Source organism: Microtus pennsylvanicus, chromosome 12, assembly GCF_037038515.1.
Source record: "Microtus pennsylvanicus isolate mMicPen1 chromosome 12, mMicPen1.hap1, whole genome shotgun sequence".
NCBI classification, from domain to species: domain Eukaryota; kingdom Metazoa; phylum Chordata; class Mammalia; order Rodentia; family Cricetidae; genus Microtus; species Microtus pennsylvanicus.
Window position 1 is genome coordinate 93,121,692 of NC_134590.1, and position 10,713 is coordinate 93,132,404.

General features: G+C 41.5%; 1 pseudogene; it reads right to left on the reverse strand.

The window, feature by feature from the left end:
• Positions 1-455: 455 nt before the first annotated feature.
• Positions 456-2,733, reverse strand: LOC142832299 (uncharacterized; annotated as a pseudogene).
• Positions 2,734-10,713: the final 7,980 nt, after the last annotated feature.

A 10,713-nucleotide genomic window follows, 5' to 3' on the forward strand; every position in this document is an offset into this window, starting at 1 on the left:
AGAGCTCACATTAAAAAAATAAATAATTTTACTGAAAGTCCCATAATCTTTATAAATTCAAACACATTAAAAATTTCTCTTCAAAAAATATTCAATCTCACTAAAAAGCCAAAATATTTTTTAAAAGTTCAAAGTCTTTCAACTATGACTCATATAAAAGTCAAAATTAAATAGCTTTTCCCTTCAAGAGAGAAGATTGCAGTCACAATCGGAGAAAAGCAAAACCTCACTCCAACAGTATAAATAACACCGAACAACTGGGATCCACTCACAATCATCGGAGCTATGCCAAAGTGCCTGGGTCACTTCTCTTGCTATGCCCTCTGCCGTACACACAAATTCTCTTCTAGGCTCTGAATGGTTCCAGTTCAACAATACTGATGATCTTGGTGGGCATCCCATGGTACTAGCATCTCCAAAAGGATGGTGTCTTCCTCTCCGATTCAAACTTTACTTCATTTACTACATTCATTGGATTTTTCTCTAGTATGTATTCTTTCATGATTTTGAAGATGACTACTACGAGCAAAAGCTTTCCCACACTGATTACATTCATAAGGTTTCTCTCCAGTACGACTTCTTTCATGCCTGTGAAGGTGATATTTATGTGCAAATGCTTTACCACATTGATTACATTCGTAGGGTTTCTCTCCAGTATGACTTCTTTCATGCCTTTGAAGATAACTGCCAGATGAAAAGGACTTACCACATTGGTTACATACATAGGGTTTCTCCCTAGTATGACTTTGTTCATGCCTTTGAAGATTAATGCAATATGAAAAGGCTTTACCACATTGACTACATACATAGGGTTTTTCTCCAGTATGACTTCTTTCATGCCTTTGAAGATTACTATTACTTGCAAAGGCTTTACCACATTGATGACATTCATAGGGTTTCTCTCCAGTATGATTTCTTTCATGATGTTTAAAATTACTGGGATCTGAAAAGGATTTACCACATTGATTACACACATAGGGTTTCTCCCCAGTATGACTTCTTTTATGCCTATGAAGATCACCAGTACTTGCAAAGGCTTTACCACATTGATTGCACTCGTATGGCTTCTTTCCAGTATGTCTTCTTTCATGTATTTGAAGATAACTGGGACACGCAAAGGTTTTCCCACATTGTTTACATTCATAGGGTTTCTCTCCAGTATGAATTCTTTCATGTATTTGAATATAACTGGGACATGCAAAGGTTTTTCCACAATGATGACATTTATACTGTTTCTTTTTAATATGAGTTCTTGGTACTTGAAGATAACAGCGACATGCAAAGGCTTTATCACCTTAATTAGGTTCATAAGGTTTTATTTTCCAATGAGTCTTTTGGTGTAATTGCAAAGATGAATCAGATCTAAATGTTTTATCACCTTGTTTACATTCACAGGACTCTTCTCTATTATGTGTTCTGTGTGTTTGAAGACTCATATAATGATGGTTAAAGCCTTTAGTACATGGCTCACATTTATAGAAACCTTTTCCCATAGGAGTTTTTCCACCTCTTTCAAGAGAACTGGAAGAACTCAGAGCTTTACCACATGATTTGCATTCATAACATTTTCTTGTAGTGTGAGTCACATTACATGGACAATGTGAACCAGCATAGCCAGAAGAATTTCCATATTCCGTAAACTCAGAAGGCTTTTCTCCAGTGTAACCATGTTGATGTATTCCTATTGAAGCTGGAAATCCAAGTAATTGTATACTTGTATCATCAAAACTATGTCTTCCCACAGTGGGAACTACTACATAGCTTTGTCAGGGAGAGACAGGGCTACAATGCTTCTTTCCATATCTCTTTTGCTCACATGACTTGTATCCAGAGTGACAGATGATATACCTTAAAGGAAGAAAACAAACAAAAGGTTTTCCCATTGCATTCACACAGTTTAACTTATTGTTCCTCATAGAGGTGTGGTATAGGGATTAAGATTTCTCTACCACAACAAACTTCTTAATTCTCATAAACTGCCCCTCTCACTAAATTATGGTAATTTACATGAGTAACACCGGCTTAATTAAGGAACAATTTGTTTATAAAAGAACTTGGACACACCCTAATTCCCTAATAAATGTGAATGACTTTACAGTTCGTGAATGGGATGAAACTAAATGGATGGATGGTTCTACAACATGGATCTCAGGGAGCTACGATTATTATGGTGACATCTGTTAAGGCATCATTTCCTTGTCTTATTTCTTAGAGGGATGACTTGCAAACACAGATCAGCTATCTGAAATTGAGGTACTTGATGTTCTGAGAATTTATAGTGTTGGTTTCATTAAATATCAGGCACATTAAAATCTGTTCAGGCACAAATGTATCACTTTGCATGGGAAAATTACCTTCCATGTCTTCTAGAACTTTGACAATGATCTTCAATATTCTGGTCTTCCCATCTGTAGCCTAAAATGTAGTATCAGAAATGTATATTATTGGAAATTATGCAAATTTTGAGTTATTATCTTCAATGAACCCTAAAACCATGTCTCATTTATTCACCACATTCTCCCTCTCTCATAGTCAATATCACAGTGGAACACCAATGCCCAAGAAAGGTTTATCCTCTTAAGTTACACAGTGAAGGAAAACTCACATTCTTACCTATAGCAGTGAGGTTCTCACAGGTTTCTAGCATCACATCTCTATAGAGATTCTTCTGGAAGGATCCAGCAAAGCCCACTCTTCCTCACTAAAGTTCACTAGGACATCCTCATAGGTCACTGCATCCTAAAATATGCCATACAGATATGTAATAGAAATGGTGAGACTGAATGCTTTGTAACTGTACACTTCACTGGGTATATTTACATGATTCTACACACTCAACAAATTTATTTCATATCACAGAATTTCTAATGCAATCACCAAGTCATTTTAGAAGGAAATAAAAAAGGAGGATCATAATTCTCTCATTTCTGGGCCTTCTCAATGGTATATGGCATTGCAAGAGAAAGGCTGACTTACATATAGAAAAAAACATGCAAACAGAGGGAAAGTATTGAGTAAGCATCAGCAAAATTATATCAAGATTCCTGTTATCAAAGAAAGATAAACGATATGGGCATGGTGGTGCACACCTTTAACCCCAAAACTCAGGAGACAAAGACAGGTGAACCTCTGATTTTCAGTTGGCCTGGTTTGTGTTGAACGTTAAAGGGCAGCCAAAAGTACATACTTAAACAAAAAATACAACTGAGAGACCACCAATGAGTTATATATTCCCTCCAGAAATGTACTTGTCTTTCAGAAAACTGAAGTACTTCATTTAAACTCTAAGGCTAATATGATATTCATATAAAGGAATGCATTTTTAATAAGTTTATGGTTGACAGATTAAAAGCGTTCTCAAAAACTTTAATGAAGTAAAGTTGATACTAAAAAATAAAAGAAAACAAACAAACCCAGTTGAATATAAAGATGGGTAAAAAGTTAAAATCACCTGTCGCTTTTACACAGGACCTGCATCAATCCCCAGCACTCACTTGGTGGTCCCAACAATTTGTGACTGCAGTTCAAGAGAATCCAGCTGGACAGTAGTGGCGCACACCTTTAATCCCAGCACTCGGGAGGCAGAGGCAGGTGGATATCTGTGAGTTGAGCCCAGCCTGGTCCACAGGTCGAATTCCAGGACAGGCTTTAAAGCTACAGAGAAACCCTGTCTCAAAAAACAAAAACAAAAAAGAAAGTTCAATGTTGTCTTCTGACTTCAGTAAACATGAAGCACACACACAGTACACGTGCATGTGCATTTATATAATACAATATATAGTCTATATATTATATATATAATTCATGCACATATTTCAAAAACGAGACCAAATCACGGCATGCATAAAGATACCGAGAATCACCTGCAATGCAATCATTCAGGAGATCAGTATTAATGTTATGAATGCATGCCGTCCTGGTGGGAAAAAAAATGGTATTTTCTGCCAAAGTTTAAAAGTAAAGAAGTGGGTATAGCTCAGCACAAGAGCAAATGCTTCATATGTACAATCAGCCCAAAATATAAAAACAAAAATATCCCGGCAGACTAATGGCTTAGCAAGGAAAAGCAATTGCTTCTATTTACCTTAGGTTATTTAGGGATGGAGCCTGTTATAATGGTAATGGTATGGATGCAGGATAAGGAAGGGAAGGGCTAACTTTCAACTACAGAAAGAAAACTGGTGTGGTAGGGGTATAAACACTCAATGCTAATTCTCAAAGAATAACATACTCTAGAAAGTTCCCTCCATCCTAAAGGTACCATATGCCCCACAGTGGAAACCACAAACCAGAGACAAAGTATCAAATTCATCTTCCTACCTGGGCAATTTTTCATTCAACCCACCACATTTTGTGTGCCAGTTACTTTTTTTTTTTGTTGTTGTTGTTATTTGGTCCTGAAGCTCAGGACCAAACCCAGGGCCTTGCGCTTGCTAGGCAAGCGCTCTACCACTGAGCTAAATCCCCAACCCCAACCCACCACATTTTGACATAGGACATAATATGATAAGCTTACACTCAACCCATTTTCTTTCCAAAGAAGTGAGGAAAGATTGGACCAAGGAAAGACTGAAAACCTGCTGGGTGAACACTAAACCCTGAACATCCATGTCAGGCACCTGGAACTTCAGTTTCAAAGGGCTTCGATGACTCTTTCTGAAACTTTTCCCACATCTTTCTCATCTCATTGGCTAATTCCACGGCCTATCTGCAGATATTCATGGCAGGTGTCTCAAAGCTTGGGTATCTCAACATCTAATGGTCTTAAGATGCAACCCATTCTTCATTTTCACACCTTCATATGATGAACTATTACAGCCTCCTCATTGTGTTCTAGACTGCCAAAGAGATGGTTGCAACCGTGCTGAACTGAAAGCCCAGAGGAAGAACCCATGACCTTTAAATTTTACATCCTTCTTCTTTCAAGAAAATGTGACATACAGATAACATGTCTACATTTTCTAGCTTCAGATTTGCCCTGTCCTATTGGAACAGATCCCTAACAAATTCTGTATAAAGGTGGTTTCTGGAATTAGCAAACTTGTTGCCTTTTCTTTCTCATTTTAGGCTCTTTACGGGGATGTACAGTTCCGTTGCAACACCTTTTCTATATTTCCAAAGAGCAGGTACCCTATCTTTAATGGCCCTAATCTCCCTGATAATGACTGTCTCTGTTTCAGCTCATGACTGCCCTCTGAAACTGCCTAGCGCTGTTTTTCTTGCCAAATCACACAGGTTTCATTAATATCTGCCCCTATTGTTGTTCTTTTCCTCTACGGATCGGCATGAGTCATCAGTAATAACCAAGCCACAGACTAAATGTTTTGTCAAGACAATCCATGACTATTTAATTTAGCCTTCCTCATTCTCATGGGATACGGGAAGAATACATACAGATAATATGCCAAAATATTACACAAAACATCTATCTTAGTCACTGTTCTATTGCTGTGAAGGATCACCATAACCATGGTGACTGTTAAATTGCCGGGTTTTTAAACTGGGGCTTGATTACACAGAAGATCAGTCCATTATCATCATGAATGACATCAAGGTAAGCATGTATGTGACTAAAAATAATATCCTGATACACAGAGAAGCAGGCAGAAACAAACACTTGTCTTATGCTGGTCTTTTGAAACCTCATAGCCCATGTAGAGTGATATACCTTAACAAATAATACACACCCACTCCCACAAGGGCAGACCTCCTAATTTTACATAATTAGTTCCACTGTATGGAAACCAAGCATTCGAAGATAGAAAGCTAACAATCTTGAGGCAAATATAAACCACGAAAGAAATATAACCTAAGCAGAAAGAGCTCAAGAGGAAAAGAGGGAAAGAAATAGAGGGAAAACAGGGAATAAGAAAGAAGAGAGAGAAAAGGAGAGAGAGGGAGGAAATGAGGCAGAGAGGAATGGAGAGAGAGACAGAGAGACAGAGAAAGAAAAGAAAAAAAAGGAAATGTTTATTCCAAGTACTTCCTGCTGGGTTTCAGGCTTCCTCGATATAACTTTCCCTGTCATGTCTAAGAGGAGATTAAACAATGTAAGACCTCCAAGGTTAGGTTTAAGTCTCTACCTTTTCTGTGAGTGCAAGGCATGATCCTTTGCTTCCCTCCCTTCCCAGTATGTCAGAGAACCCGGGGAACCCAGGGTCAGGGGGAAGCAATGACAGCAGCCGCACAGTGTCCTTAAATGTGACTGTTGTACATGATACCATCTGGAAACTGCATTTCTAACTGGATGGATGTGTCAACCAAGACTACCAAGGTTTTAAATTCAATTGAACTACTTTAGCTAGTTAGATTCTGAATGAATTCTTAAATTCCAGCCAACATGGAGTCACAAATGTCTGATCACAGTTCAAACCAATCTCAACTGGGATAAAATGGGGCCAAGCAAAATATTGTGTCTGGGGACTGAAAGGAAGGTGAAACACCTGGATGACAATGATTGACTTCTACAGTTAAAATCTGTTTGGTAAGATATGTGGATGGATTCAACTGTCTCTGCTTGAGGCCATGAATTCTTTTCTCTACTCCTTTGCTGTGTTGGATCTTCCTTCCTAGGCCATAGATGCCAGCTCCTCCTATGTTAGTGCTAACCTAATTAAAGTGTCGTTTTAAAGAAATGGTGTAACAGTGCATATTTAAACTTTGAGAAGTGTAGATTCTCACCAGGACTTTTGTCTTGATGGAGGGTGGGCTAGTTTTAGCAGGGAACTGAGCCAACCTTAAAAAGAAAGCAACTATTTCAACAGTATATTACAAAAATTCTTATTCCGAGCTACAGATTCAACAAAAGTCCAATAAAACATCTAAAATTTTATGCTATCAACGATAGAAAACCAATGATAAAAGGTCATCATGAATGAAAAAACAATCAACATAAGACTGAATTAATAGCACAGTGACATTATCAGACTTGAAAACTTCAAATACAACTAAAATAAAAACTATAGTATTTGAGAAAGAATAAAGAGATCAACATAACATGAGTGCAAACAGAAATAAGAGCACAGTTCAGATATGCTCAGTGTTGACCAACAATATCGGGCAAGCCCAGTAACAACAGCCTTACTAACACAGCGGGCTCAAACACTGTGGCATTCATATGCAAATGTAGTAGGAACACAGATGCTAAGCACTTTACAGCATTAACTCCAGAAGCCTCCTACCTGCCTGCTAAGTGGAAACAACAGACCTTCAAGAAAACTGGCTTTGTGGGAGCCTAGGCAGTTTGGATGCTCACCTTAGGAGACCTGGATAGAGGTGGGCAGTCCTTGGGCTTCCCACAGGTCAGGGAACCCTGATTGCTCTTTGAGCAGATGAGGGAGGGGGACTTGATGGGGGGAGGGGGAGGGAAATGGGAAGCGGTTGGGGGGAGGAGGCAGAAATCCTTAATAAATAAATAAATTAAAAAAAAATAAAACTACCAGGCAAAAAAAAAAAAAGAAAAGAAAACACTAGAAGCCGGGCGATGGTGGCACACGCCTTTAATCTCAGCACTCGGGAGGCAGAGGCAGGCGGATCTCTGTGAGTTCGAGACCAGCCTGGTCTACAGAGCTAGTTCCAGGACAGGCTCCAAAGCCACAGAGAAACCCTGTCTCGAAAAAAAAAAGAAAAAAAGAAAGAAAGAAAAGGAAAAAAAGAAAACACTAGAGAAACTAGGGCTTTCTGAGTTAGCAGGCGTGCTCATTCTATGACGAGGTCAACAATAATTGTGTTTCCTCAGAAGGGCTGCTGCTCCCCATGCTCAGGAAGGAAGGCATGGCAGGAACTCATGCAAGGTAGGAACCTGAGCTAATGCACAGGCCATGTGCTGTTTATCGGCACATTACGTTAGATTAAAAAGTGAAGACTCATATAACCCTATAGGGTCTCTGTGAAAGACCCTACAGACCCCCTCCTCAAAACCCGCAGCTAGCATGCTCCCGGGGGAACGTCCTGTTTGTTTTAAACAAATCTCCGGATCAGCAGCCAGCCTGCTCCCGTAAGAACATCCCAGGTGCCTGAGAGAACAGGAGATAGAGATAGGAAGACTGCAAGGCAAGATGTCAATAAGATAGGATGTCAACAAAGCAGGTTAGTTATAAGATAGGAACAGGATGACTGTTGCCAGGCATCCATGCTGAGAGAGGAAACCTTTCATGCCCCCCGCCGCATTCCGATAACCACGCTTTTGCTTCTGTAAACTTGCTTCTTGCTGACACCCATGCTAAGAGGGGAAACCATTCATGCCCCCGCCTCATTCCGGTCGATCGATAACCACGCTTTTGCTTCTGTAAACTTGCTTTTTGCTCTTCCCTATAAAAAGCCCGTCCTCCAGTTGGCAGGTGCGCAAGTCCTCCGAAAGACTTGCTGCCCGCAGGTACCTGTGTTTACTCAATAAACCTCTTGCTAATTGCATCCTGTGGCCTGGTCTCGGAGTGTCCTGGTTCTGGGGACTTCATCAGAGAGGAAAGGTCCTCTCTGAGGGTCTTTCATTTGGTGCGTTGGCCGGGAATTGAAGACCTCCACCCAGGAGCTACCGACCCACCACTGGGAGGTAAGCTGGCCAGCACCCATTCGTTAGTCTGTGTCTGTGTCATTTGTGTTCTTTGTTAAGCTCTGTACGCTCAGATCTGAGTGCTCTGAATCTGGCGAGGTAGAAAGGAACTGACGAGTTCGGACTTTCCCTCGCAGCCTTTTGGAAGACGTTCCAGGGGCGTCTGGAGCCTTCGGGGCTCAACCCGTGTCGGAAAGATACGTGGATCTGGTTGGAGAAGGGAGGTCTGGACTCCCATTGTCTCCGTCTGAAATTTTGCTTTCGGCATTACGCCGAATCCGCGCCGGCGCATCTGTATTGTCTGTGTATTTTTGTGCTTAATATGTTCTTTGTTTTGTATATCTGTTTGTACTCGAGTCTAAATCTGGTACCATGGGGCAGTAAATAACCACCTCTTTGACCCCAACTCTATGAAAATCCAAAAGGAATGCTGACAGTCTGCCCCTCCTTTACTTCTCTAGGCTGTGCCTTGCTGAGGCTGTGCTGCTGAACTGCCCTGCTTGCTATTGCAAGAGGGGAGGGAGCAGGGCTGTGATCTCCTGCGGCACAGCCTGGAGCCAGGCCTAGGCGGGCAACCAGCCTCTGAGCAAACTTCTCAGCAGGACGCAGGGCAGGGCATGGCAGCAACCCTGGCCCAAGTCAGAGAAGGGGGCAGCTGTGGGCACCCCCTGAAATCCCTGTGCTGAGAGTGATGTCCTCTCTTGCTGACCTGAAGTCCACCAGCACCGCAGGGGAGGACTGGGGGAGGAGGGCTGCCTTAGACAGTCCAAGGTGTTCCCTCCCCCTACAGCCAGTGCAAAGGTCTTCACAGCTGCTACTGGCAGTGTGAGGGCTAAAGAGGAACTGAGTTGAGGCTTCCAGACGGTGGACCAATCCTGACCTCACAAGTTCCCTGGAGGGAATTCCTCCTGGGGCCTCTGGAATCCCATTCAGAGAAAAGCTGCTAGATTGCTGTGAGTACTGAGGTGGGGTATGGGAAGCTTGTGCTATACAACTAGGAGCTCACTATGGACAGAGCTGAGACTGAAGCCAGATCCTGGGAGGATCCCCAGTGGGGTTCCCTGTGGAGAAGGCTTGTTTTCCCTGGAAAATAAGGTGCTAGAGATTGAATGGCAGCCCCCATCTGCAAATGCCATGTAAAACCTTGTGCCAAAGATCTGTGGCCCTTGCCCAGGGGAAGTAGCTGGTGCTAACGCCAGGGTCACAGAACTAAGGCCTCCTGTGGAGACACATGCCAGCCAGTTGGGTCCAAGCTGGTGCTAATTCCTCCCCACAGGACCCAGTAAGCCTGGGAACCTACAGTAGGTTATTTCTCTGGGGTCAGATACCCTATTAAAAAGCAAAGGTCCCCTAAAGAACCTGGACCTTTCCATTTTGGCAGTAGGGCAAGAGATTGCAAGTAAATATCCCTGTGGCTGTTGGTAAATGGTTAATGTGGATTCAGGAGTGGCAGGTAGTGGAGTAAGCTGACATTAAAAGGGCCTACCAGCCCTGATAACATCTGTCTTCCGGGGATGCTCTATACCAGTCATCATGTGCTGCATCCAGGTAAAAGCCTCTGGTTTAAAAATTGGGAAAATTAAATTAAGTCACTTTAAAATAATATGCTTATAAAAAAACCTACAGATTGTTGGTTTCTATATTTCTTACTATGCAGTGTGTCCAGAGGAAAGTAAATTCCCAGCTCTGTTTAGATGGATGCAGGACTACACTGTCTTCAAGAACTATTGCTGTAAAAGGCCTGGCACAGGGCCAGGGCCATATGAACAGCCCAGCTGAGCTTCTAAGCCAGCCCATGTTTAGATCTGAATTTAACACTTGTCTGCTCACAATGCTTGTGATAAGGTGGGGGCCCCGAGTTGCCCCACAAGGCAAAGATCTGCTAAAGCCTCTCACCCCACTACGATGGCAAAGGGGGTGTTACTGAATGATGAGGTTGAGTTAAAATGGCCCTTTTGACTCTTTATAATGTTTATGGCTATTTAAAAAAAAACATGGCAAAGATTCTCATTTATTATTAATATAAAAAGGTGCATTTTGGGTTGTTTTCAGATTCTGTCAATGATAATATAAAGGATGTCGCTAAGTTTTTAAGGTAATATGTTATCTAATTCTGAAAATCCACCATGCTAATGTTCAAAGTAGCTGTAAGCATAAATTGT